The 18628-nt window shown below is 42.2% G+C and overlaps 1 long non-coding RNA gene across 6 annotated transcripts in view; it reads right to left on the minus strand.

The window, feature by feature from the left end:
* The window catches only part of LOC146805388 (uncharacterized), a 272286-nt gene that overhangs the window by 22893 nt on the left and 230765 nt on the right, over positions 1-18628 (minus strand). For 2 of the 6 annotated variants that reach the window (XR_014967839.1, XR_014967834.1), the window contains exons 4-6: positions 18076-18456; positions 11111-11262; positions 5709-5921 (exon numbers count right to left, since the gene is read on the minus strand). This is a non-coding gene — a long non-coding RNA (uncharacterized LOC146805388). The remainder of the gene's footprint in view (positions 1-5708; positions 5922-11110; positions 11263-18075; positions 18457-18628) is intronic. The other 4 variants (XR_014967836.1, XR_014967835.1, XR_014967838.1 and 1 more) reach the window with 4 other exon arrangements.

Consider the following 18628-nt stretch of genomic DNA (forward strand, 5'->3'; position numbering starts at 1 on the left):
TTTGTAATTCATTATACACTGTTCATATTATTGACTTTGTTTAATTTGTGCTGGGTGTAGAATACTATTGCTCACGTTGTGAGCAGGGGTCTTCAAGCCGAAATGTATGAAAGCTTGGTTGTCCTTTTTTTATTGCATTGTAACTATACACCTCCTCAGGTCTGTTTGAAATTGTTTATCTTTTAAAATGTTTGGAAACCCACTATAAATATAAAAGCTAAGAAGTCAGCATTCTAATACTGCTAAGTGAACTCTTCACTATTCCATCAATTTAGTCTCTTCACATATAGGTAACTAAATATATTTTATCACCATCTCTCCCTGGCAGAGTAAAATAAATCTCTGCATAGCCTGTGAGGATTTGGTGAATGCCATTTCTCATTTCATCCTCATATGTTTATTACATACAGAAATTGTAAATGTACCTATTAAACAAAAGCAAAGATGTCTCTCGATTATTCATTGACAATATTCACATAAAAAATATGAATTAAAGAAGTGCCTATTTCAATTGATAGGATGTGTTTGAAAATGAACATTCTTCAGAGGGAATGTAAGAATGAAGCAAGCCCCAATTTCTTCCTTACAAAACTCCCACCTCCTACAACTTCCTTAAATCAGTGTCAGCACAAATTCTAACACTGCCCCAAGTACAAAAAACACATGGATGGGAAGATGGCCATTCACAGTGTGTTTTACCGTACTCTGAAATTCCCTCCATCCTAACTCGTGTGTCAACACTGCTCACCTTACCAAAGAAAATCAGAAAAACATGTTTTTCTCAAAGAAGAAATACTTCTTCAAGAGGTTTACTCATAAATTCAGGCTGCTCCATTTTGTCAATAAATAAAACTACTATGTCAATAAATTAAAGCATCTTTCAACCAAACATTTCAGCCTTCAGTGATCCAGAGGCTCCACAACATTCGGTTAAGGAGCTCCCCATTGGTCCGCCAACATTCCATGCCAATCGCTGTCCAACATTCTGGAAGCTATCATTAATGTCAAAAGGAGACAGAAAGCAGGCAGCAGCGCTAAATACCAAGACATCATGCAAATGGTATGTGTTGCATTTTACAAACCTACAAAAGAGATGAAAAACTAATACCAGGCTTATTCACTGTAAGGCAAACCTTAAAGCTATCCAACAAATGGTGATTCTTTGAACAAAGTGAACCAATGTTATTAAAAGTGCTCTAAAAATATATGGGAGGCCACAGACCTCACCCAGACCGAGAAATCATGGGTTTCATTGGGATGGGCCAATGGAAAACGAAACATTGCACAAAAATGGGTTCTGGGGGAGACGCCAACTATCAGAGACTGGGCTGCTGATATGGATAGACCCATGATTGCAGAGAAATACGTTTTCAAGCACAGAGGGTGCACAAAAAAATAGGATCGTAAATGGGCTGTGTGGAACACACACAGGGGTGGAATGTGCCTGTCCCCTACTGTGGAACCACAAAGCAGTAAGGCTAGATGGCAGGGCATACCAAATGCTGTGAAGGGGTCGCTGGAATGAAGAATCACTGTCATATCAACCTATGTAAAACAACCAATGTACATTTTGTATCTGACTGTATATTATTGGTGAACTGCATTGCTGTGCTTTCTATTAAGTTGCTAAATAAAAACAGTTTTAAAAAAAGTGCTTTAAGCTCTTGTTATCTCAGCAGGACGGATCTAAGTACGCTTCCTCTTACACCACTAAGAGAAAATGTGTATACTTTGAATAACAGTGCACTGTTTCAAGGCGCATGATTTGCTTTACGACTTCAAGCTGTCTCCCAAGCTGGCAAAATAGAAAAACCTAGGGATTATGATTTATTTTTGTGAAAAGCAATCAGCATTAACTCATCCTCCGTGATGTTGTATGTCACAGCATGGGATGCAACTAAATCGCCTGCCACTACATCAGAAGTACTGCATCAGAGTACACCATATTGTCAGCATAAATATCTGATGTTCTACTTTATCGGTTCCATTACCTCAGAATTTTACATTGTTGTATACATGGCATTTATATGTTATAAAATAAGTGTAAACTATTTTTATTTAACAGAATTATTTTAATTTACAAGCCGAGCACTTCCATTTTGCTTAATTAAATTGTAATTCATATACTGCCATGATCATAACTTTTGAGGACTTAAGAATTCATCCAATTTAATTGGGTTTGCACTTATCTTACAATATATATAATGTATCTATGTTTAATTTGTTAATCCCACGCTACTACCCCAACTTGCTAGGATGTGTGTAGCAGTTTTTAAATGTAACTGTATTCCCCTTTAAGGTTGTTTCTTAATATATTTTTTAATTGTAACTAAGCCTTACCTTTAAGTATGATCTATATAACTATACACTGATATTTCTATTTACTTTAGCAACTATTTCATTTTGAAACATATGTGTCATGTTAATAATGTTAACTTCACTTTTGTTTGCATCTACAATAATAGATAAATGGACAAGACCCCAAACTCCCTTGTAAATTAAACAAAAGTAATGACAGCCAACCTTATTTTAAATTTATTTAATCTAGGCAAAACTGAGAGATATTTTGTAATTTAATACATTTTTAATATTCTAATCCTTACCCAAAATTGTGCTAATTTATTATCAGTATGTCACACCTCAACATTTTATATTCCATTTCATTTTAAAATTGTTTTCTTACAAGTAGGTTATGTCATTTGGAACCAACCTCCTAGTACCTATTATCTTTTTTGATTACTTAAAAAGTACTGATTATTTAATCCTAACCCGAGTAATATATATCATTGATGATGTAGCAGTCCAAGGTTTAGTGGTGATTCTCATGCAATGACTACAATGTAATGGTCAGTGGATTTGAAAGATATGATGTAGCAGGAATCCATACTTCCCTGGTGGTGAAGAGCAATGCTTATCATTATTATTTGCATGCCTTGAAGTTAGAAATGAACAACTTTATGATTGCTCTTGTACCACTCATCACCATTTATTGCCAAAATGTCTTTCTCAAACCACTGTTTTATATTAGCTGCTCATATGAAGTAGTTCACTCTTACAAAGGAAAACATCTTAAATAACAGTTTCCAAAAGTTGTTTCAACAGCCCTCTTCAATGAAGAATAAATTAAGCTCCCTCCAACAATTTGCGGGCAAGCAGATGCTGTGCAGTAGTTAGTAAGAATATTTTTCTTAACTTGGAAATGTTGACTTGATTAAGGGCCCACCACTTTCTTCTCCTTTGAAGTATATTTGATTCCACCTTTTCTTTATATAGGCATTTTTGTTTGTTCCAGCAATTTAAGTATTACATTTGCCACGGTTTATGTAGTACTTAAGAAAATGGCCTCAGCCGATTGAAAGCCAGATAGTCAATTACGTGCGGATTGATGAACATGTAGAATAATTTTTCTAATTCATGTTAGCTAATGTTTCTACTCTATTTTTAATGGTTTAATGGTTTAGGACCTGTTTAAATCTTCCCTATGCTTGTTGAATTAACACTGTCCTATCCCTACATCATATGTATCTACAAGAAAAAACAGAAGTGTAATTCATACTCTCTGGGGTGTTTTCACCTTCACATAATACATCAACTCAATGTTACTTTATTATGCATTACTTACTAAATGTATTTCTTATTTTGTGTTTTCGCTTAATTTATGTTGTAAAGTAATGCAAAAAAACAGCTTTCATTTGCAAGACTAGCATGATGGTTAACCATTGGTGTTAATGTATTTGGATGTTTTGCCCATTTTTGATTATTATTTGATGTAATCATCTACTCTAGATAGTTTGACAGCCATATGTGATTCCCCTTATGACTAGCCATAAGAAACCATACTGACTTTAAGGTCTCGGTTTGGCATTGGTTACCCTAAAACCTGCAATCCCTATAGCAAATCGCAGGTTCTGGAGGAGCTGGTTCATTACATAATTCTTTTTTCTAAAACTCTGGAGATGCTACTGGAACCCTAATGCTGCAATGTAATTCACAAAATGGCTTCAATATGACTGTATTTGTTTCCACCGTTGGATGTGGTTGAATCTAAGACCCCAAAAGTGTTTGTTGGGATCAGACAGGCACTCCATAACATAGTGACCAGCGCTCCCTGAGTCTCGATGCTAAGTTCATGATTGTTGCCAGAACCAATGGCAAAGTGCAGAGTTAGAGGCAAGTCAAACACTAATGGACTGACTGTATAAGAAGTTCTTCTCACAAGCCAATTATAGTCTAAAAGGGCTTATTAACAAAAGGAAAATTAATTTGTTAATCATAGTCTTAGTCGGCCAGGAGGCCCCAGAAAGCTGAAGGTGTAGCGTGCTTCATGAGTAATGTCAAGATATCTTGCAATGGGGATCCAAAAGCACCACTAAACATAGTGCGCATTTCACAGGATGAGATCATGAAAAAGGCAGATTATGAGTTGTAAAAATAATGTAAACATTTTTTGGCTGAGCGGCTAATCAGCACTTTCTCGTCTGAGGAGCCAAGATGTGAAAGAGATGCTCAAAACATCAGACAATCACATGCTCAGGCATTTGTTAGCATGAGCATAAGAACTTGGCTGATTTATTGTTACTGCCCGAGTCTAAATGTTATGGTCTTGATTTTTGTTAGAGCCAAAGCTGAAGTACAGGGAGTTGGAAGTCAGTCAAACACTGATGGGCTGGAGTTACACAGAAAGGCACATGACCATCTGTCACTGTTGAGACAGTGAAGGACTGTAGGCGCCATTCCTACTGGTGTTTGGAGACTACGGTTTTGTAATAGAAAATAAAACGTTGCCACCACAGAAAAAATCTATTGTGTTTTTAGCCACAATTTTTACATACATCATTAGATTTTTTGTTGTTTAGTAATAGAGTGTAAGTTGAATGATGGCACAACCTGTCATTCCTCTATTGCTCTTTCTAGTATGGACAATAATTAAAAAAAAATAAAAAAAATCTGTATTTATTATTATTATTATTATTTTTTAAAGAACTTTATTTTCAGTTTTATAACAAATGCAGTGTGGATTTATTGTTATTATTAATATTATTATTGCTGTTGTTGTTATGCAACTGTACATAGAAATAGATGTGCAAAATGCAGAAGAAATAGAAAAAACTGTAAAGTCCCTTTTCCCTTAAATGTAAATTAGATTTCGCACTTGGAGTTGCTTAAAGGTTGGCATGAAATGTAAGACATTTGTTGATTTTTTTTTCTACTCATCACAGTGATGTACAGCAAGGACAATGGCACGTGAGAAAGTCATTGAAAAACGTCCATAATTAACTGCAATATATTCAGAGTGCTAGAAAACAGCAAAGGTTATGGGTGTAGATGTACATCTGTTCATATATTCACGCTGCTTCGTTTTGGCAATAAAAGTACCGAGTTTCTAGTTGCTAAAGAATTATTAAAAACAAAACAAATGCAATTGCATATAACTATTGAGATAAATGTAAATATATGCTGAATAAGTTGAGGGGGTCTTCGACATTATTTTTTTAATTAAAACCAGCTGTTAGAGGGACTGTTATTTATTGTAAAGTGGTAAACAATGTTGCTCAATTCTGCCTGTTTGCGCACAAATAGCATTCGTATGGTACTAAACAAGATGTTTTTCGTGCAGGAATATTATTGATAAAATGCATTTTAAAAGGTTATGGTTTGTCCACATTTTTTTTAATGGAAATGGTAGATAAAGCCTGTATAACATATACCTTATTCACCTGTGTTAATCTTGCATCTTTAGCGTCTTATCTTTGTGAGTATGATGTCATCCTGGAGTATAACCTCTGTTTTTGGGAAAAACTGAATTCTATTTTAATCAGTCGAAAGGCAGGTACCCTCCTTCATAGCAGGTATGTCAGAAGTCCTCGCGGGGCCAGGGCATTTGGAGACCTTCATAGAGTTTCATAGTTCATAAATATGTCCTGCAAGAAAAGAAAATACATGATAGATCAGCAGCTGTTGCCATGTACAGAAAGTAGTCCATGTAGCTGCCTTGACAGTCATAAAGATGGCAGCTCAGTTTTAAAATCTATAAATAATTATGTTATAGCACAAGTGTCCCATAGGAAAGCAGGGCTTGGTGAAGAATCACTCCATTTGTACTCCCAGCTGGGAAAGAATCAGACCGTTTCTACCCCAGCTCCCCTGGTGGGACGGTGGAAGTCGACAGATGACGGATAGGGAAAATCAAATAAAAAAAATAATAAAACCACTTACCTTGCGCTGGCCGCATCACCGAGTCAGCAATGCAGTGAGCACAAGGCAGGTGGTTTTATTAATTTTTTTATTTTATTTTCCCAATCCTGTTGTCTGTCGACTCCCCCCCCCCCAACCCGTACCACAGCCCCACCGCTCTTACCTGTATCAGTTGCTCCTGGTCTCCTTTCATGGTCATATTAAACAAGCAATGTTATTGTCATTGTGGCTGCAACAGCACGAAATAAAAGCAAGCAAATGGTTGCCATTCACTTGATACCAGCTTGTCCTATCCCTCACAGAAGACGCCGAAACCACAAGAGCGAATTTCCAAAACACCATGACCGACATCGCCTCACTGTACAAGACCCAAATATTGGTTGATTGATTGATTGATTGATTAATTGAAATGAAAAAAAAATCCCTGACTCAACAAGGCCAGGGGCAAACGGGAAAGTAAAAGCGGGGTTCACTGTATAGGTCTGGGAGCAAAAGGTCAAAGGGTCAAGTCTCAGTGTGCTAATTATATAGAGTGCTTTTGAGTTTTAGTACAGTTGAAATGCGGTGTGGGGCACGGCAGGAAGGGTAAAGCAAAATAGTACCAAAGGTGTGGGTGGCCTTCTATGAAAAAAATACCTCTGACCTACACAGCCCCATTCCTGCCTCATAAAAACAAATCATAATATATAACGCACCACTTTTATCTCTGGCTTCACCCTCATGGAAAGTGAAATGCTATTCAGCAGGTACACTGTGAAATAGCATAAGCAATATTACAGATGTTGATAATAAAGACAATAAAAGGGACAACCTTTAATAAATGCCACCCCCCACTAATGTATTTAGGGGCTGATGAGCAAGATCAAACGTGTGCAAAGCTCACATGACATTGGCTGGCACAAAAACAAACCAAACACACAGCAAGTAACAAACCATAGGAGGCACACAACCAGCACACAAGAAAAGGCTGATTACTGGGCCATGCAATCAATGCACAAGAATATACTATGCCATCCTTAGATAATGTCCTCTAGAGGCCTACACATAGAGGGGGTTCAGAAAGACTCAACAATGGCAATGAGCCTTTAAATCAACATTTGCTTACTTGTCCCTCTTTCTTTGCTATGCGGTGTGCTCACCACAGTCACTGGGCTGCTGTATAACACAATGAAAACATTTTAACTCTCCACTAGCATGTCAGGGGAGTTCAAATAGGATCTTGAATTCACAATACTTATTCTATTTTCAGTCTTCACTGGGTCTGATAGTCCTTACTCTTCCATGAGGTCTCTCTTCCTTTTCTCTCAGAGGACATGGTTGTTGCAAATGGGGAGGGGTCTGTGTGAGGCATCTGTCGGAATCCACATGGAATTTGTACATACACACTGACAAAAACGCACACACACTCTCTCCTTCTCTCTGTTTTGAAAGTCTTAAAAGATGTTGGCTAGTTTACAAAATATTCTATTTTCTCTCACTTAGTATCCCTACCAATGCCTGTTCCTACCCCTTTTCACTGCCCCTTAATTCCCCCACATGCGACCTGCATGCTTTGTTATGTATTTTAAAATGATATGCCAACGTGATTTTTGCAAAATCTGCCTTCACCAAACTTATTGACCAAGCTATGCCCCTGTGCACCTATTTCACACTTGACTTTGAGAATATCTGCAAATTTGAGGTGGTATGCCAGTGCATCTGTAATTACAAACTTGGAACGTGTGGTTTTACCACATTTGTGCGTTCACATGGAACATAGCTGCTTTTATTGATATGATGATAGCATCAACCTATGGTTGTACTGTCTGAACCGGCTTATGGCTATTGCTAACAAGTATGGATTTCCCAGTCTGTATCTGTTACTGGTGTATTATTACCACAAACATAATACATCGTTTTAAATCAGACAAAAGTGTGAAAACACAAATATTTAACACAAATCCAGCACTCTCAAAAAAATAGAAATAGACCATCCTGCATACAGGCTAACAATTAAATCTGCTCTAGAGAGTGGCCAAAATGTGCTTTAGCAATGTGCTTGGGAGTGGAATGTACCAAGAAGGAGATAACACATGATTTATTTATTCATTAATATATTTATTTATGTGTTTGTTTATGTATTACATTTTTTTAAAATATGATTTTGAATGGGCCAGCATGTGCCAATGTTTCTTTGCAGTACAGTGGATAGTGAGGGGCAAGAGAGAAGAACATCATCTTTCAAGGGGGGGGGAGGGACCCTGTCGTAAAGGAGCGCATGTCACAAATACATAAGGGATGATTGCACACCGGCAACTTACTGACTTAACTTAGCGGCATTAGGTAATCCATCATCTAGGTTTTGGAAGAGACAGAATACATACTGTGCTGCCTCTTCTCAATGAAATGCAGTTTCCCTGCTTACATGCAGTGGCGGCTCGCAGAGTGAGTGTTGCGGGGCGGTAAAGCGTGGCGTGGAGGGGGAGGGTGGGAGTGTAGTGGAGTCAAACATACGATGGCCAGGAGTAAAGTAAGTAAATAAATAAATAAAACTATTTACCTTGCGCTCGCTGCATCGCCGAGGAACTGCTTTGGAATGACCAAAGAGAAGGGGCTGCTTATTATGCTGGTCACACCTCTGGGTTGGCACACAAGTTCTACACAAGTGGAGAATGGTTTCAATATCTTACATTTAGGCAGAGAGGGGCATTGTAGGATTGTTTGCAGTAGGGCAGACCAAAACTGCTGCAAAAGTGGGTGGGATTCCCCTTGAGACCTTTTACTCTATTGGATTTGGACAGGCCAGGAGTCACCCACACCCACAAGTTCATACCATTCATAAATGTGGCAATCCTTGACAGCCCCGGTAGAATAATTTCTGTTCCTGAGGAAGTCTGGAAGAAGACTGGACCTAGTGTCTGTGACCTGAGAGGAGCCCTGAATGACTGAAATTGCTCCCTTTTGTAACCAGTGCAAATAAGTGGACTTCAAGGGACATAAGGCTGACCTCCTCTTCAAGCTACAGGGACACAAAAGCTTTGAGAGGCCTTTTCCTGCAGCTACCCACTGACTAATTTCAACTGGACCTGCCCTGGACGTAGCTGTTGGCCTCTGCTGGAGTGCATCCTGCCTCTCAAGTGCTGTTCCCGATATCATGGAACCTTTGACTATGTTGTTAACTGCATGTCTTCTACAATCCCTGAAAACCTGGGACATAGAAACCTTTGGCTCCAAAGACCTGCACTGAAACTAACCTGCCAAGCCAATCAGACGAGGGTGCATTTCCACTAGGCGGAAGATTCAGGTTTCTCCTGTTCAGAGCTTTTACACAGCAGCAAATTTGATTCCGCTCAAACTCATGGGGATAGCATCTAGCTTTGTGGAGCCCTCTTTGTCTACAACCTACAGCCTTTCCCTGCTGAAATACTTTTAAGCTCCGAATAAAGTGATTAAGTGTGAACAACGAAATCTTGACTGGGTGAACACAGCAAAAATATCTGACCGGCAAGGCACATTCTGGACATGAAATTTGAGTTTTGCCCACTCTGAGCTTTACTGGCAAAAAAAACAACACCTTCGTCAAGACTGCATCCAATGTCTATCTGACCTCGTGGAGCTCTCTTCGGCTACAGTCTGCTGCCTTGTCCCGCTGAAGATTTTGGACTTCCATTTTGGAGACCAAGTCAAAGTAAAAGCGCCAACTGCGTCAAACCTGGTTACTAAATCCGACTCACACTCCATTGTGGTCGACCTCAAAATGCATCTAGATCCCGGTCTACCAGCTAACAGGCTTGATGCATGACGCTTTTTGGTGCTATTGCTTAATTACAACTAAGAATTCATATCGTCGGTTCTCCTTATTGGATCTTTGTTGTTTTGGTGTCATTCTATTTAGAAGAATAGTCTCTATTTTCTAAATTAGTTTAGGATTTTTAATGTGCTGTGTTTTTAATTTATTATTGTTCTTGTACTGCATAAATAGTTTGCCCATTGCCTCTAATTTAAGCTTTTCTGATCTGTGCCACAGCTACCCAGGGATTGAGCTCAGGTTAATGTTGCAACCTTAGTTGTTGACCCTTACAAGGATTGTGTTTATTACTTAAGGTGGGCAGTAACACCCCTTAACTAGTAACCTAATTTTTTACATAGAGAATAATAGTAAATCTCTATGCAAAAACAAAACTCTATTCATCACACAACAAGGCAAAGATCATTAAGTGCAATGTTTTGACTAGTATCACTGAGCTTCTTGGATATGTGTCAGTACAACAGTAGAGGTAAAAGGCGTATACATTCATTAAGATTTAATAAACACCAACTTGGTTTTATAAAAGAAAGGTAAAGCTATGAGCACACCAGTCAACTTTCTGTTTAAATGATGCTGCTAAACACAATTATGATAATTTGTTGTTGGTTAGTAGAAGGTTTGAGACAGGAAGAGGAAGAAGCCAGTGCTGTCCTCGTTTGACAATAATACAAGCTACTCTATGTAGAAAATAATTCCTGGCTGTGTGTTGAGAAAATATAACAATGGCATGGAAAGACTTTTCTTATAAAATGGTGACTGATTCTACCAAAACCTAGAATAGATTGAGAAATGTTTTAGATGCCATATCAAAGCATGGATTCAAAACTTCAGGTTGACTGAAATTTTGAATGGACAGCAGGCCATTAAATATTCTTGGTTGTGAGGGTCTCCCTTTACAGGCTAAGTGAATGGATGCAAGCATGCTGTCCAAATCTTTATCATGAGACAGGGAGTTATCTGTAGGCCTCATTACTCATGATCCAGCAGATGGCAGTGCTGTGACACAGCTAGGGGGAAGGGGTAAACATATGTTTCCCCTCTTTGGCATGCCCTAGCTGTTTTCATGTATGATGTGCAAATGTTGGTGGCAGAGGAAGAGTGTCATTGTGTCCTGTGATGATCCCTTACCTGACCCACACTAAGAACAGGTGAATGTGAGTGACCAGGTTAGTATGAAACAAGGTCTGTGTTCAGGCTTTTGTATCACTTCATCACTGCTAGCAGCCTTCTGTTTACAGGATGCCAGCGTCCACATTCACAACGTCATCAAAAGGCTCAATCTGCCAGGGAAGATGAAGGAAAATATAAGGTTAAAGATCATAGTATCAATACAAAACAACTGGTCATAGGGTCTAAGGGAATTTTTAAAGACCTGCGCAGACAAATCCCCAAATCACTTGAACTAACACAACAAGTAGAGTCTGCGGGTCTAAACCAATCTCTCAAAAGAGAAGAAGCGACATGTCAGCACGTTCAAACATGAAAGAAGTCCTCATAAAGATGGCCAAGTCCCATCACCCACCGAAGTGGCATGCTTCATCATCTGGGACCTCCCATAACTACACCTGGTGTAGTTATAGAGCTACAACTCCTTCGATTACTCTAACAAGGAGGAGCTCAGGGATGTTTTGATTCCTGTAGTTGGGAGGACGAATTATCTCAGAATGAGAAAGACTGTCATAAGTGTGGTGAAACTAGATGCAGTGTGTGAAATAGAAAAGTGGTTTAAAATTGATTATCATTGGAAAATAAATTTTATTCTGTATCCAATGACACCAAGCTAAAAACAGCAGAAATTATGAGGGAAACGCGCCCACAGACGTTATAGGGCCGCGCCCTCGTGGGTCAACATGTTTCAGCCAACCTGTGTCTACCCAATGACTGTACCTACTTATCTGTGGATATGTGGCACCGTAGTGATGTAACTTAATCACCCGCAAAAAGTCAGGGATGCACCTACACTCCTGGTTGCAACTCAGGGCGTGAGGCAACGCTCTGTCCGTCGTTACCCCGGACCTTCTTCCTAGTTGTACCAACCAGGAGTGTAGGTGCATCCCTGACTTTTTGCGGGTGATTAAGTTACATCACTACGGTGCCACATATCCACAGATAAGTAGGTACTTTGGTAGGTTGTATTGTTCCCTTTTATCTCACTCATCACTTACTCACATTTTTGCAGTAGTGTTACCTTTTGGTCCTGACGAAAGCCACAGTCATTGGGTAGACACAGGTTGGCTGAAACATGTTGACCCACGAGGGCGCGGCCCTATAACGTCTGTGGGCGCGTTTCCCTCATAATTTCTGCTGTTTTTAGCTTGGTGTCATTGGATACAGAATAAAATTTATTTTCCAATGATAATCAATTTTAAACCACTTTTCTATTTCACACACTGCATCTAGATTCACCACACTTATGACAGTCTTTCTCATTCTGAGATAATTCGTCCTCCCAACTACAGGAATCAAAACATCCCTGAGCTCCTCCTTGTTAGAGTAATCGAAGGAGTTGTAGCTCTATAACTACACCAGGTGTAGTTATGGGAGGTCCCAGATGATGAAGCATGCCACTTCGGTGGGTGATGGGACTTGGCCCTCTTTATGAGGACTTCTTTCATGTTTGAACGTGCTGACATGTCGCTTCTTCTCTTTTGAGAGATTGGTTAGACCCGCAGACTCTACTTGTTGTGTTAGTAAAGATCATAGTAGACAATCTGATAAATTTGGGGCTTTTAAGTCAGTTTAAAAAAAATCTAAACTACACAAGGGAGAAAACTTGCATGAAGCAACTGAATTGTTATTAAGTTTGACAGAGGCAAGTTCTCAAGTCAGGGGCTTTCCTAATATTCTGTATGTCTACAACCTAGGGCCTGCAGTCAATGCACATGATTCATACACAGAGCACACAATTCAGATGCCATAAAGGACTAACAGGCACATGCATCAAAATCCAAAATAGCGATTCCTAAATTGTGAAAAATAAGGATTCGCTATTTCAAAATGCTATCAGCAATGCATGAATCCGTTAGCGAAAAAATACCGAATAGCAAAAAATCTCTAAAACGAATTGTGAGATCCCAAATGCGAGCCGCCAAAACAGAAAATTCTGAATTGCGATGCGAAATCGCAGTTTGCGAGTTCGCAAAAAGCGTGTCGCATTGGAAGCATGCTGATAACATCACAACCAGGAAGTCATTCAGTCAATGCTTCATTCAGTGCCCAGAGGAGGTCAGAGGAGGAGGAAGAGTACTGGAGCTGAGCTGAAACACACCCAAGTCTGTTTCCAGCAACTTCCAGTGACACAGGATGGACAAAACAGCATCAGGGGATAGTGCCACGCCCAGAAAGAGGAAGATGAAGTTCAGTGAGAGAGAACTTGAGAATCTCATTGAGGAGGTCAGCAAGAGCCATGACAAGCTCTTCGGAAAAATGTCTCTTAAAGTGCTAGATGCAGAAAAAAAGAAAGATATGGCTGCGCATAAAGACAAAGGTGAATGCTGTGGGTGTCACACACCGCAGCATCGATGACTTAAAAAAAAGGTGGTACGCCCATCTACTGTATAGGACAACACAGCCCTGGAGGACATTGTGGAGTTGACAATCCAGCCTGAGGCAGTGGTTGGAGTTATACAGCTGGACACATTTGGCGCTTCAAGTACCCCACAAGGTAAGATTAATGCAAGCATAATCCTCTACCTAGTGTATAATCGTGCACATACACCCAGGCAAAACACAGTGTACAGATCAAACTCCAGTCCACGTTTTTCCTCATACACCCAATGCATCATGGGAGTTGTAGGCATGTCAGTCAAGTGGGCATTCAAAACCAACTAAGGCAAGCAAAATACGCCAACACAGCATGGCAGTCAGTGTTATCAGTCAGTGATTCAATGTGAGCAAAGTATTCAAAATGTACAACAATAGTAGGAATAGCAAAAATTAACATTGCACTGTTTCACATCACAGATGCAGGTGAGGCAGACTCTGAAGATAGTGACTGCCTACACATCTCTGAGACACCTGCTGAGACTGATGTTGAGACTCCAGTTGCCCCAGCAAGCACACCATCCGCACCACTAAAACGCGGGGCCCAGATCCCCTCACTACAGCCAATGGAATCCGAGCTGTCTCTGGCACCCACTACAGGGACCAGCCAGCCTCGTTTGCCAACACCACCTACACCACAGGCACAGATCCAACCGGGACGGCGACGCAGATCAAGTGCCCGTATTGCTGCACATGATGAGCAGGGTCCGAATGTGTTTGGTGGTGAGAGTCCCAGATGTTACGCGTGCAGCGCCTTCAGGGAAGACACATGGGGTCAATAAATCTACAGATTTCCAAACTTGCCAAGAACATCAGCATGATGACAGACAACATGCATGAGCTGACCACTGCGGTTGCTGAGGGGAATAGGCAGACAAGCTCAAGCCTATAGGAGCTCACACGGGCGCTGCTTGTGGGACAAAGCACTAAGAGGAGAAGGTATCGCCAGAGCATGATCCACATGTCAGCCAATGCAAGGGCCACCAACTTGCTCTGCAACACCACTGCGCTGCTGGCACGTCACTCCGTGGCAATGCAAATCGATCTTGGCCATTACTGTGGGGATGTTGCCAGGGCCCTAGGACAAGTGACCACTGCTGTGGAACATGTCCAAAGCGATACCAAAGGGGATGATGGACGGAGCGTTTGAGCAAATCAAACACTCACCCCCAGTCAACTGATATGGGTTTAATCCATCATCATACTTTAGCTCACTCCACCACCCCAGTTCAGACATGGCCATATGCAAATCAGTCTGACCCTGTGCCTCATTGGAACAGTCCAGCCCGTACTGCCAAGCCATGTCTTCCCTGGACCAGAAACAAGCATCCTGGGACCGGTTTCGGTTTCATAACCCTCATCAGCCAGGCTATCTTGAATCCAGTGGCAAAGTGAGCAAGGGACCCACGTCCGGGCATACCCTGCCAACTTAGGGCGAACAAAGCGATACCAAAGGGATTGATGGACGGAGCGTTTGAGCAAATCAAACACTCACCCCCAGTCAACTGATCTGGGTTTAATCCATCATCATTCTTTAGCTCACTCCACCACCCCAGTTCAGACATGGCCATATGCAAATCAGTCTGACCCTGTGCCTCATGGGCACAGTCCACCCCGAACTGCCAAGCCATGTCTTCCTTGGACCGGAAACAAGCATCCTGGGACCGGTTTCGGGTTCATAACCCACATCAGCCAGGCAATCTTGAATCCAGTGGCAAAGTGAGCAAGGGACCCACGTCTGGGCATACCCTGCCTACTTAGGGCGAAAAACGAGATACCAAAGGGGATGATAGACAGAGCATTTGAGCAAATTAAACACTCACCCCCAATCAACTGATCTGGGTTTAATCCATCATCATTCTTTAGCTCACTCCACCACCCCAGTTCAGAAATGGCCATATGCAAATCAGTCTGACCCTATGTCTCATGGGAACAGTCCAGCCCGAACTGCCAAGCCATGTCTTCCCTGGACTGGAAACAAGCGTCCTGGGATCAGTTTTGGTTCATAACCCTCATCAGCCAGGCTATCTTGAATCCAGTGGCAAAGTGAGCAAGGGACCCACGTCTGGGCATACCCTGCCTACTTAGGGCGAAAAACGTGATACCAAAGGGGATGATAGACAGAGCATTTGAGCAAATTAAACACTCACCCCCAATCAACTGATCTGGGTTTAATCCATCATCATTCTTTAGCTCACTCCACCACCCCAGTTCAGAAATGGCCATATGCAAATCAGTCTGACCCTGTGCCTCATGGGAACAGTCCAGCCCGAACTGCCAAGCCATGTCTTCCCTGGACTGGAAACAAGCGTCCTGGGATCAGTTTTGGTTCATAACCCTCATCAGCCAGGCTATCTTGAATCCAGTGGCAAAGTGAGCAAGGGACCCACGTCTGGGCATACCCTCCTACTTAGGGCGAACAAAGTGATACCAAAGGGGATGATGGACGGAGCGTTCGAGCAAATCAAACACTCACCCCCAGTCAACTGATCTGGGTTTAATCCATCATCATTCTTTAGCTCACTCCACCACTCCAGTTCAGACATGGGCATATGCAAATCAGTCTGACCCTGTGCCTCATGGGAACAGTCCAGCCCGAACTGCCAAGCCATGTCTTCCCTGGACCGGAAACAAGCATCCTGGTACCAGTTTTGGGTTCATAACCCTCATCAGCCAGGCTATCTTGAATCCAGCGGCAAAGTGAGCAAGGGACCCACGTCTGGGCATACCCTGCCAACTTAGGGCGAACAAAGCGATACCAAAGGGGATGATGGACGGAGCGTTTGAGCAAATCAAACACTCACCCCAACTCAACTGATCTGTTTTTGCATTTGTCACTCCGAGTGGGACGGGCATACTCAGACGTGAGTCCCGTGCTCTCCATGCCACAGGAATCAAGCTATCCTGGCTGAAGGGGGGTGAAACCCCGAAACCGGTCCTAGGATGCTTGGATCCAGTCCAGGGAGGACCTGGCTTGGCAGTTCGGGCTAGACTGTTCCCATGAGGCACAGGGTCAAGACTGATTTGCATATGGCTGCGTTCAAACTGGAATGGCATGATGAGCAAAAACACAATGGATTTAGGCCCAGATCTCTGTACTGGGCTGAATGTATGACATTGTTCTGCATTCTGTCCATCAACTGTTGTTTTTGCATTCGTCACCCCGAGTGGGACGGGTATGCTCAGACGTGAGTCCCGTGCTCTCCATGCCACTGGACTCAAACTATCCTGGCTGAAGAGGGGTGAAACCCTGAAACCGGTCCTAGGATGCTTGGTTCCAGTCCAGGGAGGACCAGGCTTGGCAGTTCGGGCTGGACTGTTACCATGAGGCACAGGGTCAAGACTGATTTGAAAATGGTTGGGTTCAAACTGCAATGGCATGGTGAGCAAAAAAACGATGTATTTAGACCCAGATATCTGTACTGGGGTTAATGTATGATATTGTTCTGCATTCTGTCCATCAACTGTTATTTTTGCATTTGTCACCCCGAGTGGGACGGGTATGCTCAGACGTGAGTCACGTGCTCTCCATGCCACTGGAATCAAGCTATCCTGGCTGAAGAGGAGTGAAACCCTGAAACCGGTCCTAGGATGCTTGGTTCCAGTTTAGGGAGGACCTGGCTTGGCAGTTCGGGCTGGACTGTTCCCATGAGGCACAGGGTCAAGACTGATTTGCTTATGGTTGGGTTCAAACTGGAATGGCATGGTGAGCAAAAAAATGATGGATTTAGGCCCAGATCTCTGTACTGGGGTGAATGTATGACATTGTTCTGCATTCTGTCCATCAACTGTTGTTTTTGCATTTGTCACCCCGAGCTGGACGGGTATGCTCAGACGTGAGTCCCGTGCTCTCCATGCCCCTGGAATCAAGCTATCCTGGCTGAAGAAGGGTGAAAGCCCGAAACCGGTCCTAGGATGCTTGGTTCCAGTCCAGGGAGGACCTGGCTTGGCAGTTCGGGCTGGACTGTTCCCATGAGGCACAGGGTCAAGACTGATTTGCATATGGCTGTGTTCAAACTGGAATGGCATGGTGAGCAAAAAAACGATGGATTTAAGCCTAGATCTCTGTACTGGGGTGAATGTATGACATTGTTCTGCATCAACTGTTGTTTTTGCATGTGGAACATATCCAGGCTGGGACTGTTGGTGGCATCAACGACAGGGGAGGAGGGGAGTGAGGAGGCATCCAGTCTTAGTAGCCTGTCGGTGCCAGTGACCATTGCCAGGAGGCGCAGTTCATGCAGCACTACATCTTCCGCCACACATCAGGGTGATGTAGCCGAGGTAGGCGAAAGGAGGCTGGAGGTGCATGGCCAGAGGCGCTAGCAAGGCATGTCCTCCTTTGTTTGCCCATGGTGATGTAACCATGGTCAATGACATCCTAGTGATTGCTATCCAGTGCGTGGAACTGTTCATTTGACTTTAAACCTCAATGCAATCACAGTTATAATTTGCTCAAATCTCTGTGTGGCTAAACATTGATACATGGGCTCATGTTAATAAATAAATTTGCGTTCGCCATTTAGGTCTTATGTCTCATTATTACCGACCTCAGAAATAATGTTGGGTGATGTGTGCACGTCTCCTTTGCCCTTCTGCTGAGTTCGCCACATGCGCTTGTCGGTGTTGTGCAGGTGTTTGGTTGTCCCAATCAGACTCACAGTCGGACATCTCGATGTGTATGCCTCTTCTGGTGGCAATATTGTGCACCATGGCACATGCAGCCACGATCCGGCAGCAGGTCTGTGGATGGTACTGCAATGCTCCACCAGTTTTGTGTAGGATGCGAAAGCGACTTTTCAGTATTCCAAACGTGCGTTCAATCACATTCTTCGTGCTTATGTGTGCAGCATTGTACCTCTGCTCATGTGGTGTGGCTGGGTTGAGGTATGGTGTCAATATGTAGTCCTGCACGGCATATGCGCTGTCACCTACAGGGTGGAAAGCAAAGGGTGAGCCACAGTAATGCATTTACATTTGTTTGATTAATGTTATGTGTGTCACAAGTAGATGTTCTTCGCCAATTTCACCCCTGAGCAGACGCATGTGGATACCACTATGTCGGAATATATAGGAATCATGGGTGCTTTCTGGGAATTGTGC

This window comes from Triturus cristatus, chromosome 8, assembly GCF_964204655.1.
Source record: "Triturus cristatus chromosome 8, aTriCri1.1, whole genome shotgun sequence".
NCBI classification, from domain to species: Eukaryota; Metazoa; Chordata; class Amphibia; order Caudata; family Salamandridae; genus Triturus; species Triturus cristatus.